A 16480-nucleotide genomic window follows, 5' to 3' on the forward strand; every position below is an offset into this window, starting at 1 on the left:
TATATATATATATATATATATATATATATATATATATATATATATATATATATATATATATATATATGTGTGATTTAATATGTGATTTAATGCTACTCTATGTTTCATCTGTCATGTGCGTGTATTCTGTGGCAAGTCTGGTTGACAACATTTTTGACAACCTCTCATTTTGTTGATTATTCTGTTTACCTTATTTACTTATTATAATTGATTTCTACTCCTTCACTAACGAAGTATCAGATCTTTTTTCGCTGAAGTTGTTGATGTTCTTGTTAGTTGCTTTCTTGAGAGCTATTGATTTGTGTTCAAATAAGATCTTTACAACTCTGTATTTCGGTATGTACTATTTTTACATGTTTTGTGATTGCCTTATTTTGACTGTTTTCTATTGCTATTGTAGAGTCCTGATGAAGGTCCCCATCGGGATCGAAACGTCGACTAAATGAAATAAAGAAGAGTGACATTAAAACACTTATCAATTTTCCCACACCCCTTATCTAACTTATAACTATTGTTGTATATTGGGAATTAAAATTGTTGATATTTAAGCATGGGGTTTTATGCAGAAGTGAGAAACAACTATGGAAGAGTAGCATATGAAGCGTTGAAGTCATGGTCGTCATACAATATGAAACTGGCATCTTATAGAAACCGAAGAGTGTTCCTTTTGGAATGCAAAAGACAGGGTTTACTTCCTAAACATATTTCCAACAATATGAATTATTTGTTCAGCTCAGCAAGTGATTCAGGTTCGTCCAGACAGGTTCAGGCTATGTTGGAGAAATCAAGACGTCTCGTTCTTCAATTTGAGATCACTGTGACTGTGACCAGGATAGGAAGAATGGAGTGTGATTCTTCCAGGTTGTGGCAGATCTTGGAGGGGTTTCTTCCACCAGAGATGCTGAGTCGTTTTGAAACTTACCAGTCCAGAAGGCACAGAAGAGAATTTGCTGCCATCAGGGAGAGAAATCTGATGAAGGTGAGAGCTCTATCGGATGAACTTCTAAAGAAAGTAGAACCACAGGAAAGGTGGATTAAGAATGTTAGTACTGTTATTGTACCAGATAGAATATTGAAATTTCTAGCACTGGGCCCCAAATTCGGCATTGATATTCCTTTAAGGGAGGTTTCCATGTCGAGGCTATTGTCAGATGTAGAGGGCATTATTGATCTTAATGATAGACTGTCAGATGAGGGAAAGAACATCAAACGTTCCCAAGCTGTTAATATTATCACAAACTACATCAAACCTGGAAAAAGGACTAATAATGTTTTCCAGAGAGAATTTAACCACTGTAAGAGATACCTAAGTGAACATCAAGAATTGCTTGTGTTACGGGCTGATAAAGGCAATGTTACGGTTTTGATGGATAAGGACATAGAGCTCTCCAACGAAATTTTACTTAATGAACAATATTACCAACTTCTTACTAACAGAGATCCAACCGTTACAATACAAGGTAAATGTAATGCATTGATTAAACGATGGGTCAGTGAGGGCCACATAACACAAATACAAGGTAAATCACTGTACATTTACAATTCAGTACCAGCTAGATTCTACGGTTTACCAAAAATCCACAAACCCATTCTTGCCTTGAGACCAATAATATCATCTGTTAACACCCCCACATCCAAACTGTCAGTTTTTGTTTCAGACATCCTGTCTAAATATCTTTCTTCTACCAGAAGAAGATATTTTATTGAAGATTCCTTTGCTTTTGCCCAGTATGTAAATGATTTCCAGTTACCTGTTGATTATGTCCTGATCAGCCTGGACGTTGTATCTCTTTTCACCAACATTCCTGTCGAGTTGGCAGTTTCAGCTGTTGAGAACAAGTGGGATACTATCAGAAACCACACAAGTCTACCAAAAGAAGAATTCATCCATGCCATCAAGTTCCTGTTTTCTTCAAACTATTTTCTTTTTAATGGTAGGTTCTTCAAGCAGGTGCTCGGTTCCCCTATGGGTTCCAACTTCAGTCCATCCATTGCTGAATTAGTAATGGATTTCCTCCTGGACGGCATTCTTGTTAGTATTCCTTTCCACATTCCTTTCATCAAGAAATATGTTGATGATCTAATATGTGCTGAACCTAAAGACCAGATTGCTTTCGTTCTAGACAGGTTTAACAGTGAACATGAAAGTATACAGTTTACTTTGGAGGAAGAAACAGTGAATGGAGTCCCATTCCTGGATACAAGGGTGATTCGAACACTGGAAAATAGGCTGATTCTGGATTGGTACCGAAAACCAACAGGTTCAGGGAGATACATACACTATTTTTCTAATCATTCACATGGACAAAAGGTAAACATGATTTTAGGATTGAAGCATCGCATAGAAAAGGTTGCCCATCCAAGTCTAAAGCGTCAGAATCAGAGGTTGTTGATGCAGTTGATGCTAGAGAATGGATACCCAAAAAGGTTATTGTCCAGGTTGATTTATAATACCACTCCTTCGACACGGCCAACGAATGGAGAGAGGAGCGCATCCACCACTGTGGACGCTGAGAACACAGGTAGAATTCTTTACTTGTCTATTCCCCTAATTAATGGTATGACAAACGCATTAATCAACCTCTTAAAGACCACAGAAATTATGTTGATTCAGAAATCTTATTTTAAAATTGACAGATTATACAGTCGAGTGAAAGATAGGATGACTGTTGATAACATGAGTGGTGTGGTATATTGTATTCCTTGTTCAATATGCAGTGAGGTGTACATTGGTCAGACGTCTCAGCTTCTGAAGAGAAGGATTGCTCAACACAAAAGCGACATCAAGAATTCAAGTAAGATTTGTGCCCTAGCAGACCATACCCGGGACAAAGATCATCCAATGAATTATGATTCCACCAAAATCCTAGAAATTGAAGTTAGTGGAAGAAAAAGATGTTTCTTAGAGATGTATCATATTAAACGCCAAACCTGTTCGATGAACTACAGAAGGGATGTAAATAATATCAGCTCCATCTATTCTTATTTGATTCATTATGACCGGTTCGGTGGGAGAGAATTAGATGGATCACGTACAGAAGGAATTTCAACAAGTTCAGCAGTCGTAGGGATAACGTGAAAATGAATTCTGTGTTCTAGGCCATTTCTGTGAGAGAGGATTGGTTTCGGTTCATGGAATCCTTCAAAAAAAAAAAAAAAAAATCGCATTTGTTCTGAGTTCGGTGAGAGTGAATTACTGCGACCAATGTGATTTAATGCTACTCTATGTTTCATCTGTCATGTGCGTGTATTCTGTGGCAAGTCTGGTTGACAACATTTTTGACAACCTCTCATTTTGTTGATTATTCTGTTTACCTTATTTACTTATTATAATTGATTTCTACTCCTTCACTAACGAAGTATCAGATCTTTTTTCGCTGAAGTTGTTGATGTTCTTGTTAGTTGCTTTCTTGAGAGCTATTGATTTGTGTTCAAATAAGATCTTTACAACTCTGTATTTCGGTATGTACTATTTTTACATGTTTTGTGATTGCCTTATTTTGACTGTTTTCTATTGCTATTGTAGAGTCCTGAAGAAGGTCCCCATCGGGATCGAAACGTCGACTAAATGAAATAAAGAAGAGTGACATTATAACACTTATCAATTTTCCCACACCCCTTATCTAACTTATAACTATTGTTGTATATTGGGAATTAAAATTGTTGATATATATATATATATATATATAATAGATAAGAATGTTAGGATGTTTCGATCTAGGAAATTCAGTGATACACCTTTATATCATCCAAGCTTTCGGTATCACTGAATTTCCTAGATCGAAACATCCTAACATTCTTATCTATTAGATATATTGCGATCAATAATTTTCTTACGAATTATATATATATATATATATATATATATATATATATATATATATATATATATATATATATATAAAGGGTGAGTCTTTGACTTGTACATATATTTTAACCGAAGATTCCTGACGTCAAAAGAAACACTTTTTTTCTTTATAGTTTTTTCCGATTCGGCCCGGTTACAAAGATACAGGCTGTTGAAAATCGATAAAAAAATGTGATTTTCAGCTATATCTCGTAAATGGTTTTATTGAAGGAAATGATTTTTGGAATATAGCTTTTCCTTGTTGTGATAATAATAATAATAATAAAGTGTATTGATCCTTTGTGACTGTTACAGTATAGGACAGGTCATAATTAATACAATTTCTAATACATAGGTATATAACAATTGACTAAAACAAAGGTATATATCACTCAACTTTACAAGACCACAATTCCAACGATCCATCGCTAAGATAATCAGCAGTCGGGTAATAACATTTATTCAACAATAATTTTTTCATTAAAATTTTGAATTTTATTTGATTTTCATTCTTGAAAGAGTCTGGTAAATGATTAAAGAGCTTTATGCTCTGATAAGACGGTGAACGTTCAAACCGGGAGGTTTTATGACTAGGTAGAGTTAAAACATTTGTGTTCCTTGTGGAATAACAATGAAAATCAGATAATTTTGTAGCAGAATTAAAATTTTTCTTCATATGAAGTAAGCATTTGAATATGTATATACAAGTCACTGTCATGATTTTATTCTTAATGAAATATGGTCGACAGGAGGATCGAGGATGTATATTGAAGATCATCCTTATTATTCTCTTCTGACATATCAGAACTCTGTTTAAATCTGATGAGCTTCCCCATGTCAAAATATTATATGCTATGTGAGGATAACTTAGAGAGTAATATACATCTAGAATAGACGTCAGTGGAAACAAATTTTTAATTTTATTTATAGCGAAAGAGGAAGAATTCAACTTTTTGCACACCATGTCAATATGATAAGACCATCTCATTCCATCGTCCATGTAGACTCCCAGAAATTTAGTCCACTCCCTTGATGTCAATGAGATGTCCCCACAAAACACAGAAATGCGCTCTCTGTTTCAAATTTTCAACCCGAAATGAATAAGAACAGTTTTTTCAACGTTAACCATTAACTTATTCATTCTACACCAATCAGTGAATAACCTGATTATATATGAGGTCGACTCCGTGAGCTCCTCAGGGCTCCGAGCCGTGACAAGTATCGAGGTATCATCTGCGAATAGTGTGATTTGGTCTGCGTCGATACAGACCGGTAAATCATTTATGAATAGTAAAAATAGCAATGGCCCCAGAACGGAGCCCTGAGGAACCCCCAGAACCACCTCACATTCATCCGAACTAGCACCATTCACTCTGACTTTCACAGTTCGACCAGTCATGTAACTTCTCAACCAATCCAAAAATATACCCCTGAATCCCAAATTATGACACTTACTCAACATGAAGGAGAAACACAATGAGTCAAAAGTTCTAGACAGATCAAAAAATAACCCCGCCACACACATACCCTCATCCAGACGTCTGTAGACAATTTCGACAAATGAATATGCCGCTGTCTCAGTTGAACGTCCCGGTCTGAAGCCATGTTGAGAATCCGTGATTACATTGAATTTATTCAAAAACTCGAGTATTCTGTTGAACACAATCTTTTCAAATATCTTCGAAAAGTTAGTGAGAACTGATATAGGGCGATAATTTGCAATGTCCTGCGGATCACCTCTTTTATGAACAGGAGTGACCATACTTTTCTTTAAACAATCTGGAAACCTTCCCGTAGATACAGATAAATGTATCAAACTAGCAAAATGATCAGAAATGGATTCATTTATAGTCTTTAACAGTCTTGTAGAAATAAAATCTATACCTGTGCTGTTTTCATTGTTCAGCTTGTTAATTACATTCATAACTCCATTCTTCGAAACAGGATGGAAAAAGAAGTTTGAATTCAGCATTTTTGAAGTTGTACATGATGGAGACAGATGTTTACCAAAGTATTCATGTAGCTTCATTGATGTTATAGTAGAAAAATATTCAGCAAAAGATTTCGCAATTAAAGTTGCATCAGTACACAAATTTTCCCCCAGAAGTAAAGAGATTTCAGAATCCTTTGATTTAGTCCTCCCCGTTTCTAAGTTGACCAGATTCCAAACAGTTTTATTCTTTTGACTTGAATTTTCTATTAGTGTCGCATAATAATTGCTTTTTGTGTTATTGAGTAATTGATTATATTCCTTTTTTGCAGATTTATATAATTGCAGGGAATTAAAATTTTTCAAGTTGGAATGTAACCAAAAAAGATTTTTCAAATGATGGCTACTCTCTCTAATTTCAGTCGTTATCCAACCTCTTGAATAATCCTTTTCACCACAGACGCGCTTAAGCGGACAACATTCCTCAAAAACGTATCTGATGGTATTCACAAAAGTCTGAAAACAAACATCAACATCAGACTCACCGTATATATCCGCAAATATTGTATCATGAATTGACATATTGAATGTATTCAAATTATTCTGAGAAATATCCCTTACATATTGTGTTTTATTATCTACTTTTTTCTCAGCTGATACGTAATAGTAATCAAGCGAAATTACTTTATGATCGGCAAGATTTGCCTCGAAAACCCGCGTTTTACAGGATTTCAGATCAGTATTTGTCAATATATAATCTATAAATGAACTAGAAGTTCTACCAGAAATATCGGTGAACACTCTAGTCGGTTCAAAGCATGTAATTTTAAAATCGAAACAATTTAGAAAATCAACAAAAAGATTTTTCGTTTTTGAATCAATTTTATTGAAGTCAATGTTAAAGTCTCCACACAAGAACATTGAATCCACTCTATGAATGCACTGTTGTAAGACATACGTGAGTTTATCAAGGAATGGGAGAATATCATTCATTGGTGACCTGTATATACTAAAAACCCCTAATTTGAGGTTATTAGCTATAATTTTTACTCCACATATCTCACAATTCATTTCTTCAGATAAATTGGACACATTAAAATCCGATGCTTTTAATCCATTTTTAACATATACTGCCGTGCCTCCGTTTCTGTGTGAAAGACGTCAAAAGTACGCGACTTGTACGTATCCTGGGCGAATCATCAGTTTGATATTCTCCTCTACACACCAATGTTCAACGATACTCAGGATATCAGGCTGTTCTTCCGCCAAGAAAACTTGAAGACTATTAATCTTGTTCGAAATACTCTGAATATTCAATTGTACAATTTTTAGGCTACTGGGCTTCTCAATCGCCCATAGAACGGCAAGGCATTCACGTTCCGTGGTGGTGTAATTGCGTTCTAACCGGGTTAAAGACCTGGAAAGATAGCATATCACCTTTTCTCCATCCTCTTGTTGCTGAGTCAAGACAGCACCAATCCCATAACCGGAAGCATCACACTGAATGATCTCGAAAAATCCGGGCAAGACAAAACAGGGGCACTAATCAAACATTCCTTCAACTTAATCAAAGCCTCATCACATTGGGAACTCCATCTGAAGGACCGATTTTTCTTGAGTAGCTCCGTTAAGGGAGCAGTCAGATCCGCAAAGTTTGGGTGTCCCAATTCCATGATTGTCGATAATGGCGTACAGTTCCGGTCTAGAGAATTCGTTAAATTTTTAGAATCTTATAATGTTAACATTCAGTATACCGCGCTATATCATCCTCAGGCTAATCCGGTCGAAAGAATTAATAGGGTTATAAAAACCATGTTGAGGTCCTACCTGTCAGAAGATCAGAGAGGTTGGGATAGACAGTTAAAGCAGGTTGGGTTAGCTATTCGTTCCTCGAAGCACGAAGTCACCGGATACTCTCCAAATCTTATTGTTTTTGGAAGGGGAGTTTCGTGTAAGGGTGAAAACACCTGCCCTGAACAGATTCGTTTTTACAGGTCTGCCTTGACTAAGGAACGGGAAAAAGCTCTCGCGAGAGTATATGGTGACGTAAAGATTAAGTTAGCGGGAGCATACGAGGCTAATAGTCGAACTTACAATCTTCGACGTCGGGATGTCCAATACACTGTTAACCAGTTAGTATGGAGGAGAAATCAGGTACTTTCGGACGCCGCGAAATATTTTACAGCTAAGCTGGCACCGAAATATGTTGGACCTTTCTTGATTTCCGCGCGGGTATCCCCTTGGACTTATGAACTGCAGAGTGAGGACGGTAAATACCAGGGAGTCTGGCATATAAAGGACTTGAAAGCTCATCCACCGGATCAACTGACTGATGAACACTTGTCGGACTGATTTTGGCTGTTTTGTTTTTGCTTGGGTTAAAGGATGGTTAACCCTTGCCTTGAGCATAAATTCACTAGGGTGGTCACTACCCTCATCTAGTGGCTGACATATGCTTAACATGTTTTGTATCGTCAGAACCACGATAGCAACATGCTATAATATCCATCTCCGTTTCAATTTGCTGAGATTGGACTTTTGACGTTAATTGAAGTGTGACAATTCTGGTTTTAGTTTTGTCGGTATTGGAGTTTTGCTGGTGTCGTTTTCTTTAGAATTCTTTGAAGTATTGTCGCTGTTTGATTTATCGTAATTGGCTTTTTATAGTTACTGGCAGAAAAAAATTTCACCCTTCTGGTAAAATTTTTTTTTTTTTTAAAGTAAGGGGGGATTTGTAACGGTTCGATTTACACCATTGGATATTTCGATTGGTGGTGCGCCCTCTAGAGGTTGATTGTGAATTCAACTCGGAATATTCCGTATTAATATAAATTTGAATTTATTATGGAACAGTTATTTCCGGATAAATGAGGTCGATTGTCATTACCGTTGGGAAATATTTTATAATTTCTGGATTTCTTGTATTAATTTTCTTCTGTGTGGGAAGTTTCGTTTGACAACTGGTAGATTCTGTGGTTATGAATGATTGTCAAATAGAGGAGGCTATCGGCGATTCGTGATAATTGGGAGAGAAGTTTTTTTTTTGGAGGAAAAAATTGACCAAATTTGAAGAATATATGATCTAGAATCATCCTTGTTATAGGCGATTATTTCTTCGAATTGGATAATTCCCTGTTTGGTTTATGGTATTGTGAATATTTCTGGGAAATACGTTTTATACGTGATTATAAGGTTTTCTTCCACAAGGCCCATCTCTGGTATTGAATTTTACTCTGAAGATCTGAGAGGTATGATATCATTACTATATCTTGAGTCATTATCTGAGATTTCTGCTTTATTAGGATTCGCTTCCCGCCGATTAGTTCGAACAACTGTGGAACTCACACGAAGAATATCAAGAAGATCCTATTCCCTCGAACAACAACTGAGAGGTATAAATTCCGTTTCATTTTGTGAACAATTTCTTATAGTATTTTATTAGGGTCCTAGTGCCTGGGTTGAATTGAAGAATCCTAGTGCCTGGATATTTTGGAGAAACCTAGTGCCTGGTTACGTTCAAGAATTCTAAGTCTGGTGTATAGTACGGTTGGAGTTTATGGTATTATTTTCTGGTGTATGGTGGTGAATTTCTGGTGCAGTTCTGATGGATGGTACATTCTGATATATGGTACAGTTCGAGTACATAGTATATTGTTGGCATATGGTGTAGCTCGAGTAGATGGTATATTCTACGTATAGAGATCTCACAGTTAGATTTGCTGTCAACCTTCAATATTGATCTTGTATCAGGTAACCGGTGCTTGCACTGGCTTTAAAGAGTATTGTATTGAGATTTAGTTTTTGAAAGTAACGATTTAGTGTACTGATAGTTACAGTTATTTGAATAGGAGTTAACGGTTTTATTATTAATTTTCTATCCATTGATAGTTATATTGAAGTTATAAGTTATATTGAATAAAGGTTGTTTCATGCTTATTATACACTGTTGCAATTGTAAACAGTTTGCGGTGAGGTGCACTTCACTAACTGGCCATTTATTTTAACAACTTTAATACTTGTGTATCCCTTCAGGATTTGTAACTGGAATTTATTATCACTTTATTCAACCTGCTGTTTTATACCAGCCAGTTATTACAACCACTGTATTTGTATATTCCTTCTGGATCTGTGGTTTAGGTAAATCTTCTTGTTTACTTGGTTATTTGTCTTGTTTAGTATCTGATATATTTGGAGTTTGTTGAACTCCGTTTACGTTTAGGTTTGGTATTGAAGTTTTAGGTTTAACCTGAGCCGAGTGTAGGCTGATTAAGGATTCTGTTGTCAAGATTAGGTTAGGTATTATAGGTTATAGGAAGCCCTTCTGGCATTTGTTGTTGATTATAGTTTATAGGAAGCCTTTCTGGCATTTGTTAGTGTTAGGTAAAGTTTTTGGGAAGCCCTTCTGGCTCTCGGTAATTCAGAGAATTCTTTTTCATTATTTTTTTTTATTATCAACCATTGCATAAATTTTAATTTTATTAAACGTTTGACTCGAGTGATTTGTTTTACTGCTACTCTGGTAGAGGAGTATGCAATTTATTCTTAAGACAGGCATATCTCTACCTGGCGCCCATTATTACCTTCCATCTAATTTTGAAGAACTCACTCCCATCTTCACTGAGTGTAGTCGCGAGCCGAATTTAGCCTTGTGACCGGCTTACTCAAGGTCGACACGTCACACACTACACTGTACGAAGCATAAAATTCTCTGGTTGTTGTGTTGGTTCAATTTTGGGATGGATGTGTTTCTTTAAAATTTCGAATTTTCTCTTCTGCGACAAGTTTATTGACAGTAACCAATATTAAGTCTTTATTCTGATTGGTTTTAAGTAGAAATCCTTGTTTTGTTGATAGAATAGAATCTTCTGAGTTTGGGTACTCTCCTTCCATATGTTGGAAAGATCTTTGCGTAATAAGTATTCAGCAGTTTTTATATAAAATAAGTGCTTATATTGTTTATTAGTAATATCTTTCATTTTCGCGGAATAGATTCTTTTGTTGATTAGTTTTGTTGATTCAATATTAGTGGCTTGCAGTGTATCTGGAGAGTTATTTTGAACGTGTGTGTGAATAATGGAATACCCTTCTGTTGTTTGATAATTTTTTGTGGGCCTCACATGGCTCCGATAATTGATAGGAGGTGACATTATTATGTTAGGAATTTCTTGTACAGGCGGAAATTGTTTTTTGTTGGGAATTAGCTGAGTGGGCGAATTTGGATCTCTATTCCTCCTTCTTTTGTGGCGCACTTTACTACATTCTCCATTGTCTCCAATCTCCATTTCAGAGTATTCACCATCACTCGAAGAATTCATCATAAACAGAGATTAATAATTTCGTTATTTATCAACACCGTTTGCGGACCGTCGTATTCGTATGCTGATATTTTAAATATCTGGGATTGAGTGAATGTTCCTCTTAGCGAGCAGTGAGAAGCCGACGGCGAGGAGAAATCCTACGCGTATGGGCAAAAGTCGGATGATAATATAATAATGATTTCGAAAGACGTGAGGATGAAAGACGGATTGGCAAAGTGTCGTACGATTAGCGTAGTGGGTGTAAAAATCCAAGACGAACCGAAAACCCTCTTCAATGGACAGGAGATAGAAGTAATGAAATCGGACGATCTTTATAAATACCTAGGAATGAAACAAAACCGACGAATAAACCTGTTGAAGTAAGAACTGCTGGCCAAATATATTTGGCGCCAGTCCACTTCTATAAACCAACCTGCTGACAACTAATATGATCCGTCTAGTGCGCATGCGCAGCTAGAAATGAAATATGGCCGCTGAAGGTGGAGATGCCAGTTCTGTCAGACACGAATAGATAACGGCGTCACACCTTAAGCAGCAAACCTAACCTCCATTTTGTTTTAGATTTGTGTTTCCAAGTTTGTTAAATCAACGATTAAACTGTACAAAATACCTGTATTTGTCAATCCACCCTTACATGGTATCAGAACCCTAACATGGTAGCAGAGCTTGTGACGAGCACCCTCACATGAATAGCAGAGCTTGTGACGTTAAAAGCAATCCACAATCAAGAAGTTAGTGTTAAAATGAGTTATCAAGAAGAAATGGATCAATCCCACGTGTCAACAATGGAAGTTCCAGAAAACATTTTCGAGATGCTGACCAACCAGAGTTTTACTCTTACAGTTACACGAGGCAACCAGAACCTATGATTTTGTGATGAATGCATTTTTAGAGGTAGCAAACTGCCAGTATTTCAGAGAGGTTGACAACAGTATGTATACAGGTAGTAGTTTGAATGATATTTGTTCTGAATGTTTTGATGACACAGATAGGAATCTCGAGACCGAGATCAATGAAGTTTATACTGCATGTTCCTTATGTTTTGATTATCCCATTGGAGAATCTAATATGTTCACGAATAATCTTAATTCTGTTTCAGTTCTCTGCATTAAATGTAGAAAGAGTGATAATAATATATGTGATTTCTGTTTAGAGAGTCGACATGATAGGTTATATAGGAAGCCCCATACGAAGAAAGAAAAAAATTCTTTCAAAAGTTCTTCTGTCAAGTCTTCTGTTCTGACATCTGAATTGGGTTGAGCCCCCTTCTGGGACGAGCTCCCTTCCGTTCAGACAGCTGAACTTGGTTGAGCCCCCTTCTGGGTTGAACTTGCTTCCGTTCAGCCAGCTGAACTGGGTTGAGTTCTCTTCTGGGTTGGGTTCCCTTCCGTTCAGCCTTTCTAGAACTTGCTTAGAGATAGAGTGAGAATTACGAGTGTTTTGAGAATAAACAACTAAAATCATCATTTGGGTATTTACAGTTAAAGACAATGGTATATATAAGGCTCGTTTAGTTGTTGTAGGATGCAAAGATACTGAAAAGTATACTTCTGAGGAAACTGCATCTCCTACACCAACTCTATCAGTTGTTTAATTATTATTTGCATTATCAGTTTCTAGAAAATGGCATATTGAACAGTTGGACATCAAAACAGCATTTCTTTATGGTGAAATTGATAGACCAAAATATGTAAGTGTACCAGAAGGAATGAATCTGGATAAAACTAAGGTAATTCTTAAGTTACGAAAAGCTCTTTATGGAATATCGATAGCACCAAAATGTTGGTTTATGACACTCGATAATTTTATAAAGAATTCAGGTTTTGAAACAAATTTACGTGAACCATGTTTGTATAAGAAAGAGGAAGATAGTGAGATTATTTTGATTCTAGTATATGTTGATGATCTATTAATTACAGGTACCAGTGAAAAGCTTATTCAAGAAAATGTCAATATGTTCAAATCACGTTTTAATATCAAACAATTTGGCTATCCTACTAAGTTTCTTGGTTTGGAAATCAGTAGATCAGAAAATCAGTTGTTTCTTCATCAAACTCAAATTCTGTTGATACTCCATTGGTTCCTCAAGGAGATCATAAAGTTCCCGAAGTTACTAATGAAGCAGATTTTCTGTACAAGAAAGCCATATGCTCTCTGTTGTATTTAAGTTTATTTACAAGACCCGATATATCTTTTTTTGTAGGTTATTTATCTCGATTCCAAGCCAATCCACAACAGTATCATTGGACATTAGTAAAAAGGGTTTTCAGATACTTGAAAGGTACCAGTCAGTTGGGTCTAAAATATACAGCAGGTTCCCCAACGTTGTCATGCTATTGTGATGCAGATTTTGCAGGTGATGAGAAGAGTCAAAAATCGACAACCATCTTTGTGATTTTTGCATTCGGTAATCCGGTTGTATGGTGCTCAAAACTTCAATCAACATTAGCACAAAGTTCAGCAGAAGCAGAATTTATTGCACTTACTCATGCTACTAATGAAGTTCTATTTTTAGCACAGTTATTGGCAGAAACTGTGGTTATCAGTTCATTTCCTGTTGATATATATGAAGACAATGACAAGACAAAACTATCTTGCAGGTACAAGTAAAAGTCGTTCAAAATATATTGCACGTAAATATTTATTAATTCGTCAACATGTAAGTGACAAGAAAATTAATATTGTGAAGATTAATACCAATGATCAGATTGCTGACATTCTTACAAAACCTTTAAGTGCAGCAAAGCTAAGTAAATTTCGTAATCACCTTGTATTCTATGAGGCTTGATTTTTCAGTTGATTTGTATACAAATAACCCAATATGTTCTCTTTTTTTTTCAGTTATCTGTTGTTTATCCATGTATTGTTTAACATACTCGGATAATACTAAAAATCTGTTGAATATGTGTCTGTGTGGAAAGGTTCTTCGGTTCCTGGAAACATGCTTAGACAATACTAAAAATCTGTTGAATATGTGTCTGTGTGGAAAGGTTCTTCGGTTCCTGGAAACATGCTTAGACAATACTAAAAATCTGTTGAATATGTGTCTGTGTGGAAAGGTTCTTCGGTTCCTGGAAACATGCTTAGACAATACTAAAAATCTGTTGTGTATATGTCGGAGTTTTATTGAAAGGTTCTTCGGTTCCTGGAAATATACTCTAATAAATATGTTTATATGTTAAGTGTTTATTCAAAGTCATGTAGAAGGGTCTCCGGTCCCTGGTTACATTCTTTCATAAACACTAGTGTCTTGATTTGAAGGGTCTCCGGTCCCTGGTAATGATAGATGCGAAATCAAAAAAATTCGGACACGTATGTGTGTGATGAATTAATCAAGTTAGTTCTATATGAAGGAACTTAATAAGTATCTGTTATATGTATATGTTGATCTGGTGGTATAATATCACTTGTTGGAAGGGTCTCCGGTCCCTGGAAACAATGTATTGATACCATACAAAATATTCAGGAAAGTGTGTTCGCTATAAGGAACCCTATTCGATTGCCTTACAGTAACAGCCTCTACAGTTCCACTGACAATCCTGTTGATTTAGTTTTAAGGCTTGATTTATATAAACTCATAAGAAATATTAACTATTATTTGTATTTATTGTACTGTATATATTCTGTTTTAACTATTGAAGTCAGTTGGTTGGAACTTATCTGTATATGTCTTATCTGTTGACTAGTTGTCAGTTCCTCAGTTTGGGAGGGGGTGTTGAAGTAAGAACTGCTGGCCAAATATATTTGGCGCCAGTCCACTTCTATAAAACAACCTGCTGACAACTAATATGATCCGTCTAGTGCGCATGCGCAGCTAGAAATGTAATATGGCCGCTGAAGGTGGAGATGCCAGTTCTGTCAGACACGAATAGATAACGGCGTCACACCTTAAGCAGCAAACCTAACCTCCATTTTGTTTTAGATTTGTGTTTCCAAGTTTGTTAAAACAACGATTAAACTGTACAAAATACCTGTATTTGTCAATCCACCCTTACATGGTATCAGAACCCTAACAAAACCATCAAAGAATGAAGGAAGACTTAACAACTGAGTTCATAAGGAGAATCAACAAAATTTTAAAAACAAACCTCAACAGCAAGAACATGACGAGAGCCATCAACACATATGCATGTTCAATTCTTACATACTCTTTCGGTATCATTCCATGGAGCAAAACAGATATGGAAAACCTACAACGCAAAATGAGAACCTTGATGACGAAAGCACACAAGCACCATCCGAAAAGTAGTATTGAGAGGACGACACTGCCGAGGAATAAAGGAGGCAGAGGTCTGCTAGACATCATGGAACTTGCCCATGGTCAAATTGAATGCCTACGAACATACTTCAAAGACAAATCAGGCACGTCAGAGATCTACAAACTACTATGTGAAGCAGACGAATCAACACCTTTACAACTGCACAAGGAGCAATTGTCATACAACCACCAGACAATCCAAGAAAAATTGCAAAGATGGAGAGAAAAGCCCCTACACGGACGACATTTCAACGAGGTGAACCAGGATCATGTTGACATTGAAGAGTCGAACTATTGGCTCACATCAGGTGCGATGTATCCAGAAACGGAAGGATTTCTTTTAGCCATCCACGATCAAGTGATCTCAACAAGAAATTACTGCAAGCATATCATGAAGATTCGAACTATTACTGACGATCGATGCCGTTATGTGTGTCCAACGAATGAGCCAATCCAACATATCACGGGAGGATGTCAAATGTTTGCAGGAAATGAATATCAAGAGAGACACGATGCAGAAGGAAAGATACTACACCAAGAAATGGCAACTAAATTAACACTAATTCATCCTGAAAAAGTGTCCTACTACAAATACCGACCGGAAACCATCCTGGAAATGGAAAGCTATAAACTGTACTGGGACCGCACAGTTTTGACTGATAAAACAGTCCCTCACAACAGGCCAGATATATTGCTAGTTGATTAACATCAGAAGGCAGCAATATTCATCGACATAGCAATACCCAATAACAACAACATGCGTCAAAAAGAGGTCGAAAAAATTTCAAAATATAAGGACCTCGAATTTCAGATAAAGCGCCAGTGGGGAATGATATCAACGAGAACTATTCCAATTATCATCTCAACAACAGGAATAGTACCCAAATATCTAAAGAGAAATATCAAGCAACTAGGACTTAGTGAGTATATATGTAATATAATGTAAAAAGCTGTTTTTTTAGCTACTCCAATGACGGTGAGAAAATTCCTAGGAAGCGAAGAACAGGTCCAAGGATCACGTGATCAAGTGAGATCCCTGGAATCGTGCTGTCAGGGGTCTCTGCTGACTTGGGAGTGCCGTAACACCATAAAGCAACTGACCAGAGGAAATAAGGTGACTCTACTAC

At 36.4% G+C, this 16480-nt stretch overlaps 1 protein-coding gene and 1 long non-coding RNA gene across 4 annotated transcripts in view; one reads left to right on the plus strand and one right to left on the minus strand.

Annotated features, from left to right (window-relative positions):
* LOC123673051 overlaps positions 1-16480 on the minus strand; it is a 928323-nt gene that overhangs the window by 750288 nt on the left and 161555 nt on the right. The gene's annotated exons all lie outside the window — the stretch shown is intronic.
* Positions 11490-14277, plus strand: LOC123673210. Its single transcript, XR_006746443.1, has 2 exons — positions 11490-13451; positions 13611-14277. It is a non-coding gene; the product is annotated as an uncharacterized LOC123673210 (long non-coding RNA).

The sequence above is a fragment of the Harmonia axyridis genome, chromosome 1 (assembly GCF_914767665.1).
Source record: "Harmonia axyridis chromosome 1, icHarAxyr1.1, whole genome shotgun sequence".
NCBI classification, from domain to species: domain Eukaryota; kingdom Metazoa; phylum Arthropoda; class Insecta; order Coleoptera; family Coccinellidae; genus Harmonia; species Harmonia axyridis.